Below are 23556 nucleotides of genomic sequence, written 5' to 3' on the forward strand. Positions count from 1 at the left end.
GGATGGCATTCCTTCCCTCCAGCCTATCAACCAAACCACACAGCTTGGTGTCATCGGCAACCTTCCTGAGGGCACACTCAATCCCACTGTCCATGTCAGCGACGAAGATGTTAAACAAGACCGGTCCCAACACCGATCCCTGAGGGACACCACTCATTACTGGTCTCCAGCTGGACATTGAGCCATTGACCACAACTCTTTGCATGCAGCCATCCAGCCAGTTCTTTATCCACCGAGTGGTTCATCCACCAAATTGATGTCGCTCCAATTTAGAGACAAGGATGTCATGTGGGACAGTGTCAAATGCTTTGCACAAGTTCAGGTAGATAACATCAACTGCTCTACCCCTGTCCATCAGTTCTGTAGACCCATCATAGAAGGCCACCAAATTGGTCAGGCAGGATTTCCCCTTAGTGAAGCCATGCTGGCTGTCACCAAGCACCTTGTTGCTTTTCGTGTGCCTTAGCATGCCTTCCAGGAGAATCTGCTCCAAGATTTTGCCAGGCACAGAGGTGAGACTGACTGGTCTGTAATTCCCCGGGTCATCCATTTTCCCCTTCTTGAAAATGGGGGTTATATTTCCCTTTTTCCAGTCCTCGGGAACTTCACCTGACTGCCAAGATTTTTCAAAAAAGATGGCCAGCGGCTTCGCAACTTCATTCACCAGCTCCTTCAGGACCTGTGGATGGATCTCATCAGGACCCATGGACTTGTGCACATTCAGATTTTTAAGATGGTCTCGAACCAATTCCTCTCCTACAGTGGTCGCAAGGTCTTCATTCTCACAGTCGATGCATCTGCCTTCCAAGACTTGGGTACTGTGGTCAGAGCCTTTGGCAGTGAAGACCGAGGCAAAGAAGTCATTCAGAACCTCAGCCTTCTCCAAATCCTGCGTAGCCAGGTCTCCTGAGAGCTTCTTGAGGGGGCCTACATTCTCCCTAGTCTGTTTTTTATTTGCTATGTACTTGTAGAATCCCTTCCTGTTATCTTTAATACCTCTAGCTAAGTTTAATTCTAATTGAGCCTTAGCTTTCCTAACCTGGTCCCTAGCTTCTCAGACAACATCCCTGTACTCTTCCCATGCCACCTGTCCTTGCTTCTACTTATTATAAACCTCTTTTTTCAATTGAATTTTCCTCAGGAGCTCCTTATCCATCCAAGGAGGTCTCCTGGCCCTCCTGCTGCACTTCCTTCTGGTTTGGATGCAACACTCCTGAGCTTGCAGCAGGTGATACTTGAATATCAACCAACAGTCTTGGGCCCCTCTGCCCTCTAGAGCTGTATCCCATGGAACCTTACTAAGCAGGTTCCTGAAGAGGCCAAAGTCTGCTCTTTTGAAGTCCAGGGCAGTGAGCTTGCTGCATGCTCTTCTCACTGTCCTGACGATCTCAAATTCGACCATCTCATTATCGCTGCATCCAAGGCTGCCCTGGAGAGTCACATTTCCAACCAGCCCTTCCCTGTTGGTGAGCACGAGGTCAAGCATGGCACCTCTCCTTGTCGGCTCCTCTATTACTTGCAGAAGGAAGTTGTCTTCCACACAATCGAGGAACCTCCTGGATTGCTTGTGCTGGGCCATACCGTCCTTCCAACAGATGTCAGGGTGGTTGAAGTCACCCATGAGAACAAGGGCCTGCGAGCGTGAGGCTTTTCCTATCTGTCTATGGAATGCTTCATCCACAGGTTCTCCTTAATTAGGCAGTCTGTAACAGATCCCCACAGTAATGTCTCCCATAGCTATATTCCCTTTAACCTTGACCCACAAACTCTCTGTGGACTGCTCACCTGTCCCCAGACAGAGTTACATACTCTCCAGCCTATCCCTCACATAAAGGGCAGCTCCCCCTCCCCGCCTGCCAGACCTGTCTTTTCTAAAGAGCCTGTAACCTTCCATTCCAACACTCCAGTCATAGGAGCCATCCCACCATGTTTCTGCAATGCCTATTATATCATACTCCCGTAGACGTGCACACATCTCTAATTCCTCTTGTTTGCTCCCCATGCTACGGCTGTTTGTATAGAGGCATCTGAGCCGAGCTCCAAAGGAAGCCGGCTCATTGGCTGGAGCAGCTGGAATATCTCTATATTGCTCCAAGCATTTATTATAGGTTCTGGGAACTGACTGGGTGTGTTGGGATGGAATAATGTCCCCCTCTCCCCCAACACATCTAGTTTAAAGCCTCCTTGACCAGTCTGGCAAGCCTCCTACCAAAACTGCTCTTTCCCTTCTTTATCAGACCAGCTCCACCAGCCCCCACTAGACCTGGCCTACAAACTTGGGTCCCATGTTCAAGACACCCAAACCCCTGACTATGACACCACCCTTTTAACCAGTTATTAACCTGGCTAATCCTCCTAGATTTTTTTAGGTCCTCCCCTGTACCCTGGAGAACTGACGAAAAGACTATCTGAGCTCCAGAGCTCCTAACCACCTCCGCCAGGGCTCTGTAGTCCTCCTTTATGTTCCCCAGGCTACTACTGTCTATATCCCTAGCACCCACATGTATCACCAGGAGTGGGTAATAGTCTGTGGGACTTACTAGAGCAGGCAGCCTTTCTGCCACATCCCTGATCCATGCCCCCGGGAGGCAACACACCTCCCTTGAGACAGGGTCTGGCCGGCAGACGAGTGCTTCTGTCCCTTTCAGTGTAGAGTCCCCTACTACTACAACCCGCTGCTTTTTCCTGGCAGCACCAGTAGAGATCTTTAGCAGTGCATCAGCCAGCTGTTTCTGGCTCGAGTGGGCTTCCTCATTAGCCCCCTGCAGGACAGCAAAGCGGTTCTGCGTGGAGACAAGGGATTTAGGGGGAAGCCCCTTGCTTTTGGTTGTCCTTTTCCTTTTTTTTTTTTTGTTGTTTTTTTTGTTGTTTTTTTTTTGTCACTAATTCCCAGCTTCCCGGATTAACAGCCTCCTTCTTTCCTTCATGAGGTAGAGGTGAAGCTTGAGGCCCCTGCACAGTTTGGGCGTGGAGCAAGCATTCCTGCTTCCTCTCAGCTTCCCTGACATCTCGCAGCCTATTAACAGCATCCCGCAGCTCAGCCCCTGCTGCAGGAGGACCTCCACCAGGGAGCACCGAGTGCAGCCCTGCCCATAGTGCACCCTCCCCTCACCAGACCAGTGCAGGCACTCTCTACACCCTGAGCTCTGCACTGCAGCCTCCCCTCTCATCAGCTCTGTCTGGGTGCCTACGCTGGCCACCGCCAGGGCAGCCAGCGCAGAGCTCCCAGACGCGGCCCTGATCATACGACGAGTGCTCACCATCCCGCTCGCCGGCCCGCGCAAACTGTCCTCGACCCGCTCTGCTCGCCGCGCTCCCTGGGGCAGGTTTTTACCCACTGAGGGCTGGTGCCGCTGCTTCAGGCTCCGCCCTCTGTGAGTCAGCTGCTGTCGTCAGCTGAGCTGCCGGCTCCTGGGCAGGTCCTGTCGAGGACTCGAGGCTCCCTCGGTGGCTCTCGCCGCTCTGAGTTGAGGCTCCTGGACGCTGATCTTCCCCCCGCTCCGGTGTTGGAGGCGTCCTCTCTCGAGCTGCTCACCTTAGCAATTCAATGAAGTTTAACCATGCCAAGTGCAAGATCCTACACCTGGGTGGGAGCAATCCCACGCACAGCTACAGGTTGGGCAGAGAAGAGATTCAGAGCAGCCCTGCGGAGAAGGACTTGGGGGTGTTGGTTGATGAGAAAATGAACATGAGCCGGCAGTGTGCGCTTGCAGCCCAGAAAGCCAACTGTATCATGGGCTGCATCAAAAGGAGCATGACAAGCAGGTCAAAGGAGGTGATCCTGCCCCTCTACTCTGCTCTTGTGAGGCCTCACCTGGCGTATTGTGTGCAATTCTGGTGTCCTCAACATGAAAAGGACATGGAACTGTTGGAACAAGTCCAGAGAAGGGCCACGAGGATGATCAGGGACTGGAGCACCTCCCGTATGAAGACAGGCTGAGGAAGTTGGGGCTGTTCAGCCTGGAGAAGAGAAGGTTGCGTGGAGACCTCATAGCAGCCTTCCAGTATCTGAAGGGGCCCTATAGGGATGCTGGAGAGGGACTCTTCATTAGGGACTCTAGTGACAGGACAAGTGACCACAGGTTAAAACTTACACAGGGGAAGGTTAGACTGAATATAAGAAAGAAGTTCTTTACTGTGAAGATGGTAAGGCACTGGAAGGGGTTGCCTGCGGAGGCTGTGAATGCTCCATCCCCAGCTGTGTTCAAGGCCAGGTTGGACAGAACCTTGGGTGACATGGTTTAGTGCAAGGTGTCCCTCCCCATGGCAGGGCACTTGAAACTAGGTATCTTAAGGTCCTTTCCTATCCTAACTATTCTGTGATTCTAACATTATACTTTTATGGTGGAAAAACACCACGCATCTTGGAAGCTAAAAGTTAATATAATCACAAAGACATAGGATTAAACATTGCAGTTGAGCTTTAGCATGTTCTTTTTTGGGTAGTTAACTATTATGGTCTTGATTCATGAAATGCCTTCCCAAGACAAAAAAGCAGCCCACTGGTGTCAGTTAAGTATGTCTGCCTATGCAGAGATCAGATTGCAAGACTGGAGCCCTGAAGTGCTCTTAAAACAAGGCCAGATGATGGTCTTACAATGAGATCTCTTACTCAGCCCACTTGAAATCAGTGGGGCTGCTGGATGGGAAAAAAAAGGGTGCTCACAAATGATAATGAGGAATTCCCAGTCTGACTTTTCACGTTTCACATGGTTTGTGTATATGCTTATTGAAAATGAAATGTAATTTTATATTTTATAGTTTGAATCATATAGAATCAGCATAATTTATGCAGGATACCACATGCCTGTTAAGTAGTCAGAATACTTTTCATGAGAAGAAAGCATATATAAAGACAGATCTGAGATATCTATATGTGTATGCATGCAACAAGCAGACCAAATTTACTGAGAATAACTTACTGGAAAGAAACTCTCTAGCTGTGACATTTTACATGAGTTTTCAGAACACGAGGACAATTTTTATACTTATCAATAATTAAGAGCGGTTTTGAAATTCATTGCATTCCTTTTCTTGTTTTTCAGTAAACATAAATTTTCAGTTTGCAGGGATGGTGAGGAAGCATTATCCTGTGGTTTCTAAAAGGTCAGGCTCAGCTATGTAAAATGACACAGGAGCGTGTAGACGAGTCATGTTTGTGAGCTCGCAGTGAGCCGAGTGTGTGTTGGGAATGCCAAAGCAGGATCTGGCTTGGGTTGCAAGCAGAGGTGCTCTGTTGTGTTTGCTTAGGTTGGTGCGTGAAAGGTGAGCCTTCCCAGCCCTTTCATCACAGAGGCTGTTATTAAAACATCACCTGCCTGGGATGAAGTGCAAGTGTGCCTTTTCTGCTGGCAGCTGCCAATCTGTCAACTAGCAGGTTTGTAGGTTGAGAGAGGATGCATCCATGTGGGCGAAAGATCATACTCTGGCAAATTAAACTGGAATGAAAACCAAGTCTTTTCTCTGTATTTATATTAGAACTTTCTTCTTACCTCTGCACATATTGCACAAATGACCGCTCCCTGACCTGGGGTAGCCCAGGTGTCAAAGTCTTGTTTCACACTGCTGTAGAGAGTACACACTTGAATGTTTTGGGTTTTTTTCTTGATAAAGGATCTATTCATTGGCCTTGTATGTGAAGGGTACATGAATATATTCGAACGAGAGCCAATGTGCATTCATTGAAGAAACGTAAATCCAACTCTATGTAGTGTATGGAAAATATCTGCAGATTTTAATTAAACTCGTGCATTGCAACCAGAACTAGAGCCAAAATCTTTTAAAGAGTAGTGAAAAGTGGCAGACAGAAATGTACAGCAACAGAGCTATAGCCTAAGAAATGAAAATGTCCTAAAAGCCTATATACAATGTACATGCAAGGGGAATTGAATTACTACAGTCCTAATTGTACATGATGAAAGTACTTAGGGTTTTGAATAGCATTTTCAACCCTTTGCCAATGTGTTGTCTACAAATATCTCTATTTATTTTATGTACCTGCTATTTGGCATGGAATGATCTGCATAAATTATCTTGGCAAGAAAGATACAAAAAAAAAAATAAAAGAAGGGAAACAAGCTCAAGAAATAATAGAGATCTCCAATTAATTTTTTTAAGATTTGCACCAAACAAAATGGCAAAGTAAGGAGGCAGAAGAGCACAATGTTTGAACTTCAGTGTTAAAATATGGATGCATGTAAACTGTACATTATTATTATAGAAAGTCTTGTAATCCTTCTCTGTGTTTCTCTTTGCAGCCATAAGATGAGGGGGTGATAACCAGTGGGAAAGGAACAGTCACTGCGGTATCAGATTGGGCTGGAATTTGTCATACTTGGAAACCAGTGTGAATAGCGTGGTCTTACACCCAGAATAAGAAAAAAACATTACAGTTCTGACTGGATAAAAAGATCCCCAGATAAGAATAAAGCAAAACCACTGAGCTGACATGTATAAAATGTATTCTGACACTTCACATAGCTTAAGGTTATACATCTTCTTAAAATTTTCCTGTTCTCTTTTTGTTTGTTCATTTAAAAAGGTTAAATTTTAAAATATATATGATATTTGTAAATTGCTCAGGACTCATTCTAAATTTTCAGTGACTTATTACTCATAATTTACAGTAAATTGACTCTTACAAAACCAATTCACTCTTATTCAGTTCTTCATAGTGTACAGCCTTTGTTGAAAGTTATTCAAACAGAGGAGGCACAGACTTTTCCAGAGGTACCACACACAAAAAAGCCTTAGCACAATTTATTTTAGGTCAATATATTAAGTAGCTTTTTACAGATTTGAGCTAAGATAATATTTGATACCATAGGAAGAGGTCATAACAGTTTAATCTAGAAAAATAATTAAACTTAATTGAGGTACAGTTCTTTCAAAAGAGGTTAATAGCATATTCCCTTTTTTCCCCCTCCAAAGTGACAAATTCTAAAGTCAATTAATCAAAGCAGAAGTTAGGGTCACCCTGACACATACCTTTTTGTCAACCTTGTTGATGTCAACAGATGTATAAAGTAACTGCAAACCACCAGGGGATCCACAGGGCATGTCATAAATAAGCATTTTACTCCAATAAGTAAGCTCCATAAATAAGCATTTTACTCCAAGTTCCTGTATGGTGTTGCTTGTTTGAGTGATCAGTTGATTTTTGTGATGTTGTCACACAACAGACTTTCTAGTCAAGGATAACCTTTCCTGTAAGGAAACCATAGCTTTAGCAACAATGGTTGAGCGCTTTCCTTTTATATACCTCTTGTGGCCATATTGATTTGAGGCATTTGTGACCTTAGCTGCTGCAGACAAATGACATGATGTTCAGTGGAGAAATCTGTATATTTTACTTGGAAAGCTTCCCCCTGCTTGTGCCAAAGCAAAATTTGCACTTAGCACCAACATTTCCCATGGAATTGTCTTTATTGACCCCCATACAGTGTTGTATAACCTTGAAGTGTAGAAGCAGTTAAAGTCGGGATTTCTCCCCAGAATGCATGTGCACAAGGCAAAACACAGTTTGAACGTTACTTACGTGCATTTATTAACATTCAGGCACAAGCCTGGAACCTAAATGAAGTTAGAAAGGATCCCAGCTAGTCTAGCATCTCTCCTGAACCTAATTTTAGTACACCAAGCCCAGCCTAGTATCTAACCTTAGCATTCTTGGTACATCTAGTCCAGTCCTTTGACAGAATTTCTAAGGATTTTCGAGAATACAAGATCAAGCTGTTGTCTGCAGCCTAGGGCCTTGTGCTGTCTCTCTCAGCTACTGTCATAAATGAAATGATACCAAAACCTTTTGAAACTTTTTCATGTCTTTTGGGAGATGCATAGGTACTACCATAAAATGTTACAAAATCTATCTTTATTTGACAGGGACTTTGTTTTATACTGCTTATAGAAATATCAAGCTAAAACAATGTGTGGGACTCACTCACCTTTAACTGTCTAAAATGAAGTTCCTCCTATCTAGAAGTATTTATTTTCTTACACAGATCTAAAAGGGAGGAAACAAAGAGCAATACAGTAGAGCTGATGTCTTGATTTCAGGTTGGGTACCCAACCAACTCCTCTTTGTCTGAAAAAGTTTTCTCCAGCTGGGCAGGACTATCACAATGTATTATAGATGTCTCACCTTCTCTCATTGCCATTCTGAATTGCTAATATTTTTCAAAGGTTTCAGGTGCAGAAAACTTAGAGAGCAGTTTGGGGAATATAAGACAAAGGATGATCGAACTTCTACACTGCGTTTTGCTTCAAGAAGGGGATGGAGGGAACGAGGGTCATTGTGGAGCGCAGATCCTCTTTGGACTTTCACTCTTGTGTGAGAAGGAACGATTAAGTCTGGCATACAGGTTCACATCTAACTGATCAATATAGGAGAGTGAAATAAGGACAACTTTTGCTTTAACCCCTCAGCATCTTCAGGACCACTTTGGAAACCAAAGCGTTCAAGTTTCATCTAGTCTGACATTTGAGAGCTATTTATCCCAAACCATTCATATCTGTTTGTGCAGACAAAAAAGTTGTTCCCACCAGACAGGGACTGCACCTAAATTATATCCTCCATTCTCAACGTCTAGGCTGAAAAAATAATTTTACTCTTTCTGGATGGGAAAAAGAAAAAATACATCATTCATTAAAAAAAGTTATCTGCTACACATTTCTTAGATACAGATATCATCCACAATATCTTCCTTTACTTGCAAAGGTTTTAGAAGCAGAACCAGATTTTCAAAAAAGTCTAGGGGATAAAAAATATATAAAGTAACCTAATTTTACAGTGTCTGGGGAAATCCTTAGCTCTGAGTTGATGCCTGTCTCTGCTCTGCTGCAACTCAGATCTGTACATGTCTCCCTGAAGCTGACATCCAACCCCGTGTCTCAAAAAATGTGCAGTGCTGTCTTCCATGCTGATGCTGTTTCATAACTGACTCGGGGATTAGGACAGATCCTCTGATGTTTTGGGTGAATGACTGAACAGGTTTATGAAAAGCCTGGTTGTATTCCCAAGCCATCCCACCCTGCCTCCTTCCCTCTCATTTTCTGTCCTGCCTCATAAAAATATACTCTCAGAGAAATTAAACCAGTGTGGGACAAAGATGGAAAAGCCACCCAGAAAGATGATTGCAAGCTTGACTCCCAGGACTACAGGTGGACCTGCTCGCACCCCTTACTCTTGCAGCCGATTTCCTCAATGAGTGAGGATTTGCTCTATCTACAACACAATTTTCTGAAATTCTAGTATTGGAAACATTTAATCAGTTGCATGCACTTGTACATAGGTGAGTAAAGGAGGATAAATTAAGAGCTAGGCTGTAAACCAATGGCAGAGTTTGAGTAACCTTTCTCACAGGAAAATTGGCCACCCTTTGCCAGTGGGATGCAAGCAGGGAGATTCGCCCTCAGTGCTCATCTAGAAGTAAATCTCACTGCTTTGGGATGAAAAGAGGAAAGCAGAAAGGAAAGGTCCTTTCCCCATAGTCCCACAGCTTTGTCTGGGGAGGCAACTCTGGGAAACTTTCAAAAATGTCCTGTTAAAATACCCAAGTCCTACATCCACAGCAACCAGGCATGTCTAACTGTACATGTGAGAAGTTTTCCCTCCCTCCCTTCATGGAAAATGGAAAGGGGAGGGTGGAAATGTGAGGAAAATGAAAGGGAGAGTGGGATTTAAGTAGTCAAAGATACAGAAAACTGTAAAGCATTAGGAGCTTATCAGGGAGACTTTAATCTTTCTGTCTTCCTCACCACGGTAAGTCATATTTGTACATTTTTCCTTTTGCTCAGATTATTCAGTGTAGCACTTTCTTAGACAAAACTAACAAAATGCTATGTGAGTCAATAGATAAGGTGCAGGGTAAGTAGCAAAGCCTATCTTTTACCATAAGCTAGCATGGGACTTCTTGAGATTTTGCTGCCTTCTTGTTGGGATGGCTTTTGGTGTTGTTGATGTCCAGTGAAGGATCCTGGAGTATTATTAATGACCCCTAGTCAAACAGACGTTTCTAAACCAAAGGCAGAGTGATTCCACTACTGCTTATTTTATGAGAAGCTTGTTAATGTTTTTATTCATCCTGTACTTCAGGCCACAGGATAAATTTGCACTTGTTTGTAAGAAAAGTCAATCTCTGTCTGCAATAGTTTGTATTTCACACAGAGAGAGACACATAGTCACACATAAAACAGCACAGATCTAGGCTCAGTAACACCAGCACCACCAAAACAATTTTAAAAAAAAAGAAAGCTAGTTTTGGAACTAATCCAAGATTTTCAAGCTTAGTTTTTTTCATTTGCTTCATTCTACCCAACTCATCTGCAGCACAGCCCTACTTAACTCTGCCATAGGTGAAACCAGCCCACACAGCATGCTGCCCAAGCATAGTAATAGCTAGAACTGCACCTGCCCCTGACAGAAGTAAGACTGACACCAGCTCAGTGTAGCAAAATTCACTGCATTCATCAGCGTGAAGACCCAAGTACTTTTTAACACTTTGTTCATGGAAATGGGATTATTTTTCCTGTCGGCACTTCCCGCCTCATCTCTTTAGGTAGCAGTTGGTGAGCTTCACTCCTTAGGTGAGATGCTCAGAATTCCAAAATGTTTATTTGCTTTTTCTGAGTTTTATTCCCTCAATTTCAAACTTGCTCACTGAAAATAATAGATGAAGATCTAAAATGGAATAAGTAATTGCTTGATGGCTTCTTGCTAACTCTTTAAAGTGCTGTGCAGCTGCTGATGTATGTTTGTGCTGGCATTGCAGAGTGGAGCCCTGGGAATAAGGAATCTGATTTCAGAGAAACAAGACCCAACTTCAAAGAAGTGAGCAACCCTCCCCAGCTGGTAGAACTTTTACTGGAGGAAAACAACAATGAAGTAAGGAGCACATGAGCAATATCTCCTCTTACTCCTCTGCAATCCTTTTCAAAACTTTCTTCTCATTTATCTGATTATGCACTTCAGTTGCTAAATTCTCCCTTGTGGTAGTTTTACCTTTTCTGTTAGTTTAGGTGTTTGATTGTAGATTTCAGTGTCAGACTACATCACCTCAAAGCACATTATATCAGTTATTACAGAGGGTGGGGAGGAAAACCTTCTGTAATTGCAATATGTCCTTGGAGGTCTCTCCAGAATGGGAAACCAATTTGTGGTCTATTAGACAACTTCTATTTTTTTACATATATAGATTAAAAAGGTATTATCCTCCAATAATGAGCTAGTCCACAGCTTTTATTCACTGATGCTATGGTATTTAAATATTACAACTAATCTTTGATCATATTTAGCCAGGTCTGAACTGGTTGAAATAAACACTCTGGCCACCAAAGTATGTGCTCAGCATTTCAAGAAAAGGCTGAAAAATGCAGGGTTTAAGAGGCTAGGTTGAAAACTTCTGTGACTTAAAATTTACTTTTTCAAATAAAGAGGGAAAGAAGAAGTCTTTACAGGGTCCAGCCCTCCTCCCATTTCACCTAATACCAATTTGGCAGCTTACTATAGGAAGAGTAAGCCCAGATTCTCGTGACTATAGATCTAGGTACTCCTATGGTGAAAATTCCTGGACTGAACAAAATCAATATACCTACACTGGTTATGTCATTCCCATTAACACCAGCCTAAGAACTGTTTACAGGCAGACCTACCAATGCACTTTATTGAGATACTATAACATCTCTGCCTTTCACCTGCTGAAGATTTTTCTTTTCTCTCTTAACTTTCCAAGCACAGTTTCCTGACGCTAACAGGTGAAGAAATTTCTGTGGGAAGGACCTGTGAAAATTGTTCTTTGAGCAGGGAGAGAGCAGCACCAGTTTGTTTAGTTATTCTGAGTGTATGATGGATGATATGTCAGAAATAATTCCACAGGCTGCTGATGTCTAATCCCAGAGGATAAATGCTTGTATTTGAAATCCCACGGCAGGTTTAATTTGCCCAAATGAATCCCCATTGCAAAACCTTTTGTTACTTTTGCAAACAGTAATAAAGTAATGCTGACAAATTACAAATCAAGAGCAAAGGGACTCTGGAGTTATTAAATGTCATTCACAACTACATTTAGCTGGTAACTTGGTACTGGTAGAAAGAGCTTTAACTAGGAAATACTTTATCTAGTCCTGGTCACATAAGATACTGAATATCTTTGGATTGCTAAAACTTTAGTGGTACCTGAGGGCACAAGGATATTCGGGAGCCTAGTCGATGTTTAACTCATGGGTATAAAGGTGGTGGATTTTTTTCTCTGAATTTGAGTGGTTCTGGCAGCAAGGTGAGACCTTTCTACACTTTCACAGCAGTAAAACAATATATTCAGCACAAACCAGAAAACCAGGTGGTTTCCTCACTCCTAGGGTCAAATTAAGGGGTTAGAAGGACAGCCTTCCTTAGAAATGGGAAGGTGTAGGTCACCAGAGGTACCAAATACAAGATAAGAAGAGAAAAGACTATGTCAATTCAAATGCAGTTCTGATTATACATTTACTACAGAGAGTAAATAATGTTTGACTTGATATAATCTAAGAGTTAGTTTCCTCTTAACTTCTATGCCATCCCAGAGGCTAAAACTAATTATACAAGCTTGACATTTTAAGACCTGCATGTCCTTATCTATTTCTTAAAAACTGAGTCTAAGGAAAAGAAGAAGCAGAGCCCAGCTTCTGATTTTCCAGACATCAGTGTGCACCTGTACTCACTAGGTGGGAAAAGGTTTAACCTCAGCCTGCATAAAATGCACACACAGAGAATTTGATAGCCATCCTTTTCTCTCTGTGTGTTCTTGGTGTACATCTATTCTGTAAAGACCATTTCTGTCAGCTCATTTCTATTGCAGGTAGAAGTACACTGACAGTGAGAAATCAGACCCTGACTGTTGTGGATTGCCTCTTATGGAAACGGCTACAACATTTCATTCCTAGCTGTGTGGTCAGATTGTGCTTCTCACTCTCTTTATTTACCAGGGAAAAATTTTAATTGCAGTGTAAAAATGCCAATTTAAGAATTATACAAATATCATAAGTTTGTAAAATCACTATTCCACATATGCAAAATAATAGCTTCTTCCCTGAAACAGCAGTAATGTAGAAGAATGTATTATATTTTAGCTGTCTCTTTTATTATTATTATTATGATGATGATGATGATGATGATGTCTCTAGAGATGCTGACTAAAGATTCCAGATAAAAAGAAAGGTGCTTCACAAGGTCCTTGACTAAACAGAAGAACACAGGATTCACTGGCTTTTAAGAGGCAAGCTATTCTATAAAAGAGTTTGAGATAATATTCTACCTACCGTAGCTTATGGATATTTTCATTATGTATATAGATGTCTAATCCTTCTTGAATCCTACTGATCTCTTGGCCTAAGTTATACCTAGTAGCAATGAGTTCAACTGCTTAATTACAGCTTTTGTTAAAAAAAAAGAAAAAAAGAAAAAAAAAAAAGCTTTCTTTGATAACATTTTATCCCCCTTTCTGCTTCATTAAACTTTGTTTCCTGAATGGATAAACAGAAGAACCTGGTTTACCTTTTTGGTACACTTCATTATCTCAGATAGTGCTATTACATTCCTTTTTACTCATTTTTGTCAACTGACTAGTCCCAGTCTCTCCAGTTTCAAACCATACAAAACTGCATGCATTTCACACTCTTTTGCAAGGCACAGTCTACATTTTGTGGGTCAGCAGAAAACAGCAAAACCATGACACTGTGCCACCCCAGTCCCAGGACTGTGCATGCTTATATGAAACAGTCTTTAAATAAAAGCAGATATGATCCTGGGAGCAGAGAGTGGAACCAAAAGGATGCTCAGAACATGCTCCCTTTCATCTTTGCTCACTGGCCCTCCACAGGATTCCTCTGAATCCTCCTGTTGACCACAGCCATTTCCCTAAGGGGTGGAAAACATGGGTTTGAGCCACCCAAGGTAGAAGGGGAAATGGGACCCACATGTCCCTCTTCCTTTGCAACTGCTCTGACAATGAGGTTATTGCATGATGAGAAGGGGGCAGGCACCATTGCTTTCTACCTCCTCTTCCCAGAGCATTTTAATAGAAAAGAGTGATTCCCTTCTCAGCACACTAAGAAACAAAAGAGAAAAGGAATCTAAGACCTACACTCATGAGGTTGTTTGGCTACTAATTGAATAGATGCTTCTGTCAGCTGGTTTGAACCTATGAGGTGCCAGGTAATAAATACAGGCATTTTGGGTTGCATGCTGGGAGCCACCTCCAGCAATATCAGCCTTGGAGGCACTTCAGTGCAGGATCACCTTGGTATCTTCAGAAGCCTCTGACCCAGACCTTGCCTCTTTTACACACCTGATGGACTGAACTGACTCCTGGACATCCTTCACCAGTTTAAACTGCCAAACTTATAAAAGGATGAAATTAAGTAAAATCCCACAGTTCTGCAGGTTTCAAGACAGTAGAGATAACCAAAGCCTCAAAATCACATTTGAGATCTTAGCAAGGAAATAGACCTGACTTTCCATTTTTATACAATTGTTTTAATGCAGTTTGGGTGCTACCAACATGCTTTCAATCTGAGCATTTTCTGCTGACAGTAGACCCTCTTCAATTAGCTTTGCTTGACCGTATTGCACTTTAGCAAGAAATAAGACATTCTTGTTTCATTTATTTGGCGTGCACAGTCCAGGTGTAATTATTCAAAATACTTTAAAGCTAAATATTATGACATATGTTTTGTTGGAGCTTCTCAGTGATAGAGGTCCTATTACCTCATTCTGTGCTCCTGATGACATCAGCCATGATAGCAGTTTCACTGAGAACATACAACAAAAGCAACAGGAAGTTCTCAAACTATATCAAAACACTGCCACATCAAGCAAGGTAACACATCTTTGACAGTGGCTATCAACCAGTGTTTTGGATGACCCAAAGCTGTTTCCAAAACATCCTCCTCACAAGCATAATCCTATGTATACCAAGGAAATTGCTTTAGCTGAGTATTCAGCTTTGTTGAGGTTTACCTAATTCCATATCCCTTTTCTGATTGTATTTATGCTTTTAGTTGGATTTAGTGTGTGTTTAGAGGATTTAACTGGTCTGTGACCTCACCTAACTGGGAAGAGCAAAGCACAGTTTGATGTTCAGCTGAAGGAACTGCATTATGAGACTTAGGAAGTAGGTTTACCTTTATGGCTGATATTGATGCTGCAGGCTGGGCAAGTGGGCACCACTGGAGGGTGCAGACTTCTCCTTTTTGTCAGTCCTAAGGCATGTTGGTCTTGGGATCTGTGTAAAAATCTGTGAATTGTAGTCTCTGTTGCTCTGCTTGAAAAGCAAAATAGAGGTTTGGTGTTCAGTGAAGTTGTTGATCGTAAATTCAGTGTTCATACCCTAAACGTCTCAGTGGCCCCTCTTTTTTTCCAGTTACTTTTTTCCACAAGGTCGAACTACTTCCATAGCAGTGACTGTCAATAAGGCACGTTACAAGAAGAGATGTGAGGAAATAAGTGTTAGACAGTTTCTTCTCGGCTTGCAGTGATGTGTAAACTCCCACAGCTCCTATGTCTTGAAAGTCCCGTGAAAATGCTAAATAACTATCACCGCCCCACCTCATGAAGACACATCACTTAAGGCTTTATCTACAAGTAGGCATGGTTTAAAATGCCTGATGGCATGGTCTGGAAGCCCAGCTGTGCTAAGGCAGTCACAGCACAAGCTCTGGAGAAGGTGATTCTCAAGCATCTCCCTAATGGGGATTGAAGTGCTATGGACCATCTCAAGAGAGCAACCAGCACATGTGCCAGAGCCAGAAGTGTAACTTGTGGAGCATATGCATCCCATCTTTACACTCAGATAGTAATGTGTTCAGGAAAAGCATGTTAAAGATATCACTAGCATTTTTATTTAACAAGCTTCATCGCTTTCTAATGTGGCATGTCTATTTCTGTCTTACAGCATTACTACTGCAACTACTACTTGCTCTGTTTACAAGTCCATTATCTTTATTTTTCTTATAATTACCCACAAATCTCAACTATATTGCAGAACATAACCTACTGCGGAGTACTTCCTAATGGGACATGCGTGCCATAGAGGAAAATGCTTCTGTAGCATCAGAGAGCTGTACTTTCCTGTGAAGAACACCTTGGTTACAAATTAATCCTTTGAGTACCTCTAGCACAATATAGAGATCCAGCAAAGCAAATAAATCTCAGGTAGTTGACAAGCCCTGCATTAGAGACCTCAACCTAATCCAATGGCAACTGTTAGCTTTCTGCTGATGACCATAAAGGACCAAGTCAGGCAAGGAACCAGTGGTCAACAGGAAGGAGGAATAGCCACAAGCCTTGGCTTCACCTGGAGGAGGTGGGCTCCAGTTATCCTTGTACCACGCTATATATCTCCAAGGAATTATTAATGAGGCATTTTAGATGCTGTAGGGACCCATAAAGTCAAAATCTGCCATTCACTAAAGGCACAAGCTAGCTTGACCCAAAAGCTGGAGTCAAATTCTCTCATAATCCAACTGTATTTCTTTGCACTAAACAAATGAACAAGAAAGAGATGCAAATTTTTTATGATGCTAACCATTTCCTTCACTTTCATTCATAATGTGCACCATGTCCTACTACTCAATACAAGTGTGACATATGATGTTAGGTGGGCCCATTAATTACAGTATCTCACTAGACCTTTAAAATGAAAGCTACTGCCTCTGGTAGTTTAGGTGGAACAGAGATATATAACCCCCTAAAATATCTGCAGTGGCCCCAATTTAGCAGCCAGCATTTTTTAATTTTTTTAGTTACATCAGTACTCCATTTTTTTTCTGGAATGGAGTTTGCCAATATAATTTGCAATTATTACTTTGCATAATAAATTCATCATTTTGAGTTCCTGACTCTGAAAAGCAAATCACTCTGAGTATATTATCCATGGGAAATGAATTTGTTTGTGTGTTTCACCCAGATATATATAAAATATTCCTTCTCCTGGGGTGGAAGGGAAGGCTGGGATAGATTTTAATAAAACAGAAGAATTGAGACAATTTTGATAATAAAATCCTGCCTAAGCCAAGCTCTTACAGTAACAAATCCCCTGGCAAGAGGCCTGTGGGTGGACGGTATCCAAGACCTCAGCCTAAGCAGCAGCCAGGGGCTCTGCAGAGCAAACCCAGTGTGACTTTATCACCTTTCCCCTCCAACTCCTTGCCCCACTCAGTCCACTTGAGATCTTGTGCCAAAGCACTCCCCCTGACTTACAACAGAGATTTTATTCCTCAGGAGCTGCTTCAAAGGACACACTGAGATTGCTTAACCCTGTCTTGTCACTTTTCCTGATTGCAAGCCAGAAAGCAGGAACATCGTACGGGCTGGCAGTGGCACTGAGTTGCTGAACTGTCAGCCCACACTTAATTCACCATCTACCATAAGCCCTATCTGGAGTTCTAGCCTGGAAAGGAGTACTTAAACCACTGCTGGTGGGAGCTGTACACTCATCGGCTTTGTGCAATGTAACGATGGATGTGGATTTTTCCTGTTTACCTCAGCCTCACATGTTAATTTTGGTAGCTCTGCTTTCCTTTATTCTTTCTGAGATTTAAAACTGCACCGGCAGCTTCATGCACATTCTTTCCCTCATTAGTTCAGTTCCCAGGCTGACATTTTTGTCTCTGCTTTAATTTTCATTCGAGCTAACAACTTACTTGCTGGGCTGCTCATTTGAGTCAACAGTCATGAGGGTTTGCTGAGGATGCTAGCCAAGAGGCAACTGCTTGATGGTGTTTTGTCACTGTTGTTTCTTCAGAAAAAGAATATAATAATAATTAGAAACAGTGAGTCAGTGGGAGTCTTCTCACGGTCAGATATCATTTCTTTCCTGTTAACACAACACAATGACTTTTATGTCATATGTTCAGGGTGTATTGACGTACTCTGCTGGTCATGTCCTGCACCAATCTGCAGGTCGTGTTATTTCATTTACTCGACTGCTGTTGTGCAGAGTGAAAATTCATGAGGAATTTGACCTTTTTAGCTCTTTAAGCATTTCATAAGGAGACTTGGAAATCCTTGCTACTTCTGTTCTAATTCCAGTGCTCATTAAGTGTTCATATTTGGGTTTGTAATCTGACCTGATACAATTATTCATGTGCCTTTTCTTCCCATTGATACTTTGGTAAGGCAAACAGGCAGATCAAAGTACAGCAGTAAGAACCTGAGTTGCACACAATGTTCATCTGCCCCTGCACAGACCAGTGACTGCATGTGAATACAGTAATCAGTATGTGCATGAGGCAATATTTTTATTAGGCTGTTTTTTTGCTAGGCACAGCAGATTACAGTTGCTTTTCCTTTTTTTTTTTTTCCTTTTTTTCCTTAAGAAATAAGATTGCCACTTCCATATGTGATATTAGAAAGCTACTACCCCCGTATCTTTTACTTCTGTAGTCAATGCTAAGATCTCAGCCAAGGGCACAGCCGAGGCATTTGCATGTCAAGATGAAAATAATCCATTTTGATCCTCTACAGAAAATGTGGTAATAGTGGAAGAAGCTCAGAAAACATTACCAATCTCTCTGTGCCATGGGAGTCTTTGAGGGAATAGCATTCCAGAGAGGGGTGTGATACTGCAGTGCATCACTGATATGCTGGGAAGAGCACAAAGAGGAATTCAGACACAACAGAATTTATCTTGACAGAAAAAAAAAAAGAAAAAGCAGAAAAAGAGCTGCTGAAATAAAGGCTGGCTGAAGTACTTAGCTGAGATGCCTAAGCTTGGGGTGCTTGAGATGTCTAAACTAAGGATGTTTTGACCATAGCTACTAAGTGGGGAGACAGCAGATCTAGAGGTATTTCTTAAGGGTAGGTGGGTTGAATTAAAACCAAGATAGATTGGGTAGATAATAAAAACATCAGTTTATATGTAGGTCCGCAGCTGAATATGCACTGTTGTGTTTGTCCATCCAACATGTGCTTTTAAAATGCATTACATAGCTGGACCTGACCTGGCTCAGGTTCATCCTGCTCAAGTCAAGCAGTGTGTGTCTGTATGCCATAATGTTTTTTTTTGCTCTGGAGACAGATGTATTTCTCTGTTCAGAAAGCCTTCAGGCAGCGGGAAGGACCACAGCCCCCAGCAAAGTCCTCCAGAGCTTCTGCTTTCTAGAAGGGAGAGGCATGGCTGTAGGCATCATGCATGTGTGATGGGCAGCACTTCTCCAGGGAGCTGCCTTGGGCAGTGCATTGTGGAGAACACCATATACCTTGTCTTCATCCACATCTTCACCTGTGGATATCGCTTTTCCACTTCGGAGCTCAATGAGCAACTTTGCTTTTACAGAACCATGGGGAATATTTCATTGCAGCCTTTGGCTGAGCCAGGATGAAATGACAATCAGATTTTGAACCTGCAGCTCTTCCCAGAGCCAGTTTCTCCTAGGGCTCTCTTCAAGACTCAACAACAACTCCAGACTCCGGTCTTCAAGGACACAGCTGTTAAACAATGTTGACTTAAAACTCCTTACAAGTAATGGACACAGCCTGTGAAGTCCAAATGTGTACAAAGACCAAGTAACAGGAACCCAGAATGTAAAGCAATACAGAGACAAACTGTGATCATGGAAGTCCAACCCTCATTTCGTACTATCTTGTGGCTCCTTGAACTATCAGCCTTTCCAGCTGAGGTTCCGCTGGGCTTGTACATCTGCAAACATCAACAATACTGATTTTAAACTTGGCCTTTAGATTATCTATAAAATGATAGAGGAAATGCTCCCACACAGCTCACTCCAACATAAACATTCAGTGTGTGATGCAGTGTGCTCCTTCCTCTTTTTCAGGTCCTGAGGAAAAAAAAAATCCCCACTGGACCGAAAGGAAAGAAAAAGGAAGAAGAGGCCTGGAATTAGAAAAAAAAACAAGTAATATGAAATAAAAATTGTGGAGGATAATGTCCTAAAAAATTCCACAGGGTTAGGAAGAAATCTGCTACAGACTAATTTTTTAAAAGAAGACTATTTGTGTGTATTAATTGGGTAACAAGACTGATGGGCAGGTACTGTGATTTATGTTTTTCGTTATTCTTTGGTTGTAATGCCCCTCATTCTAAATGTGTTCTTTATTTATTGTTAGAACCTTCAAAGCCAGCATATTCAATCAGTACTACTGAAATATGGGAGCCAGGCAAATTACTCTCTGTCTCTCTTTTTGCCCCTGTTAATCCTCAAGGATTTCTCCTACCAAATTATCATTTCTCCTTTTACTCTTCTCCTGCTCCTATGCTCTTCTTCCTCAGCTCACGTGGGAATTATCCAGGGTCCTAAGTGTTAAGATTGAGGTCTACGCTGCAGCAAAATCCTATTTAAATCTCCTGGATATTTGATAGGAGGCAAAGATTCAAAATCTGCAAAAATAATATGTTCTAAAATTTGCGGAAGGAATAAAATTAATGCATATGCCATGGCACTACCCTGTACTACTTCCCATCTGGGAGGAAAGAAATAGGCATTTCAGCTTAATAATATGCATGGTTCTCCCATTAGATTCCAGAATCTTTTAATGTAGATACACATCATTTTCTGGATATCAACAAACCACTTGAAGTATTATTTATACTCAAGGCTAGAATGATTGCCATGAGAATAATTGTGTAAAGGCTGGAATAGGAAAACAAAATTAACATTGCTGAATGATATTCAGGCCTCAGTGATTTGGCAAACTTAGCAAAGATCATGTCAGTTAAATGACAGATATAAGCCGTTGCAAAAAAATATAGTGGTATTTCTTGAAAATATCTGATAAAGGTTAATGTTATTAACATTCTACTTGGTATGTAGTTGGTGTGAATGCAATATGTTCTTTATGATTTCTGTTTTCAAATATCAATGATACTGGATTTTTTTTATTAACAGTATGTAACAATGTATTGATTTTTTTTCTCTTTGTAAAAATAATTAAAGCTCTTAAGATTGGAAGAAAAAAATCTAAACAGATTAAATCCCAACCTACATATCTGAGACTATAAAACTAATGTTTCCATCAGCCATTACAGTATTTTATTCTTCTTGATCAAATTCAGATTAATTTTGTACTTTTATTTCTGGGGTTTAAGAGCTTTTTCTTCACTGTCAACCTCTCCCTAGCTTCATGGGGAGGTATGATGGTTTTAGATCATCCCTTCTGCCCTGAATCAGTACAAACTTTGTGAAACTAGTAGGCATACAATAGAAAGAGGCAGCATGTACCATCCTTCCAATGTCCGTAGTTCATATGCAGGGATTTATCCTGCTCTTCCAAAGATTCCTTTAATTCCCAAGTGATGCTAGTGTAAGTGTAAGAAACTCATGTGCCAGTGATATGCATGTGATAACCTCTCTGATGTTGCTTGTGTGGATTAGCCTGTTTTACTAGGCTGCCTTTGTCTGTCCTTTAAACAAAGGCATCCAGCCTTCCCAGTAGCTTAAGTTCTTCATTTGCTTTCCTGTCTTTTTTCTTCCCGGTCTCAATTTCACTGGCACTGGTTTCCTCTCATGGCCCCAGTAGGGAACAGCAAAGGGTGCTGTAATTTCCATGTAATGATGACTCCAGAAATTCCATTAATATGCCAGTGTCTCCAGTTACTCATGCAGAATTAAGGAACACAATTAAAAATATCTTAGTTGGATTCCAGACATGTTAGTGCTAAGCTTTGCTACAAGAGCTGGTGAGCATGGTTTGTGCTTGTTCAGCCTGGAGAAGAGAAGGCTCCAAGAAGACCTTACAGCAGCTGCCAATACCTAAAGGGGTTACAAGAAAACTGAAGAGGGGCTTTGGACAAGGGCCTGTAGCACAAGAACAAGGGGGAATGGCTTTAACCTGACAGAGGGGAGATTGAGATGAGCTCTTAGGCAGAAGTTCTTCCCTGTGAGGGTGCTGAGGCCCTGGCACAGGTTGCCCATAGAAGCTGTGGCTGCCCCATCCCTGGCAGTGCTCAAGGCCAGGTTGGGCGGGGCTTGGAGCAACCTGGTCTAGTGGAAGGTGTCCCTGCCTGTGGCAGGAGGTTGGAACTGGATGAGCTTTAAGGTCCCTTCCAACCCAAACTGGTCTGTAATTTCATGGTGAGGAAGAGGTAGATAGCCACGAAGAAAAGAAGTGGTCACCAGAAAAGCTGCAATAATCAACTCCCAATCAACATTTCAGAGAATTACTGAACATAACCTAACAAAATTCATGCTATGGTGGCAACTAGTGAGTTATAAACAAGTGTAAGTACAGGGGAACAATGCTGGAAAGGTCCGCGCTCAACACCTTGAACCAAATGCATCAAAAACATTACTGTCTGAGCGCTGCTCAATGCATTGCTTTGGACAATGATCCCAACCCCTGGGACACATGTATGCTGGAAGCTGTTCTGGTGCACTTCAGCACATCAGGGGACAAAATGCAGTAACTATTGAGCAGTCTTTTCCGTGTCATTTCATGTTGCACACATTTGCCTGATGATGAGCAACATGCGATCTTAACTAGTGGTTTTTACCTTTAGTGTTTAACCGCATTACATTGGGTGCCACTGCAACACCATTTCTGTGAAAGACAGGCACGTGACCTAAAGGTAAGTGAATTTTCTATTCAGACCATGCATTCAGTTTTTGACCCACCACCTCCTCCATTCTGACCAATTTCATAATCCACTTGATTTAAAAACCTGATTTTACCCCTTGCACACCCTTTAAATCTCATTTCTTATCCCCTAACTCAATTAACACAGCTTAGTGAAATTGTTGCAAACATCTTTGGGGGGGGATTATCCTCTTAATTATATTTTTTAAAAGAATGGACTATTCAATAATCTGTATTCATGATGTAATCAGAAATAAAATTTAAAAAAAATCCTATGAAAACTATTTAATAATATTCTAAGCTACTCAGCATTTAATTAGGGTTATTAGAAGATTAGAAATGAGATAGAAGAATAAGGAATAAATCTGAAGTCTATAACCGTTGTTTCTAAAGTGAATGACCATATTAAGGTTTTCCGAAAACCAAAATGGTAATACGTCTTTTCTCCCACAAGATCCTGCTTCAGAAACATGCTTTTGTGCTTGGGAGGCGATTAAAGTCTTTGAAATTGTTCTATAAATAAAGTGAACCTACTGAGTATCAGCCTGTCCCTTCAACAGAGCCAAAATAAGCACTCAAACACCAGGACTGACTCCCTAGCTAGAAGAAAAATCCTCTCCTCCTTGCAAAATTGGGAACTGCATTGAGGCTGTTGCAGAGAACTGCATGTGGGAAGATGCAGTGCTCTGGCACACGTGCCAGAGGACTTGGGGTGCCCTGTACTTCACACCCAATGGTATGTTGGGTACTCACATCCCGTGTCACCCTGTACAGAAGCTGGCTCAGCTGACTGGGACCCAAAGCCACTCAAGGAAGCCAAACCAGCAGTCCTGGCCACATCTGACATGCAGATGCAAAGCATAAATGTTGTTCATGGTAGTTTTCAGCTTGGACACTAGCAGAGATTTCAAGCAGCCTCAGCCTGCTCTTTTTTATTTTCTTTATTGTATATTTTGTTTCCCGATAGACCGTTTGAAGGTGAAATGCAC

The 23556-nt window shown here is 42.0% G+C and overlaps 2 long non-coding RNA genes across 3 annotated transcripts in view; both read right to left on the reverse strand.

Moving 5' to 3' along the window:
* Positions 1-17769, reverse strand: part of LOC130593319 (uncharacterized) — a 46231-nt gene extending 28462 nt beyond the window's left edge. For both annotated transcript variants that reach the window (XR_008970780.1, XR_008970781.1), the window contains exon 1: positions 17677-17769. This is a non-coding gene — a long non-coding RNA (uncharacterized LOC130593319). The remainder of the gene's footprint in view (positions 1-17676) is intronic.
* A 794-nt stretch (positions 17770-18563) lies between these two features.
* The window catches only part of LOC130593321 (uncharacterized), a 28633-nt gene continuing 23640 nt past the window's right edge, over positions 18564-23556 (reverse strand). Inside the window, exon 3 of the long non-coding RNA XR_008970783.1 lies at positions 18564-18618. This is a non-coding gene — a long non-coding RNA (uncharacterized LOC130593321). The remainder of the gene's footprint in view (positions 18619-23556) is intronic.

The sequence above is a fragment of the Pezoporus wallicus genome, unplaced genomic scaffold (assembly GCF_028554395.1).
Source record: "Pezoporus wallicus isolate ANWC-B61680 ecotype Strahan unplaced genomic scaffold, APGP_CSIRO_Pwel_v1 contig_6580, whole genome shotgun sequence".
Classification (NCBI taxonomy): domain Eukaryota; kingdom Metazoa; phylum Chordata; class Aves; order Psittaciformes; family Psittacidae; genus Pezoporus; species Pezoporus wallicus.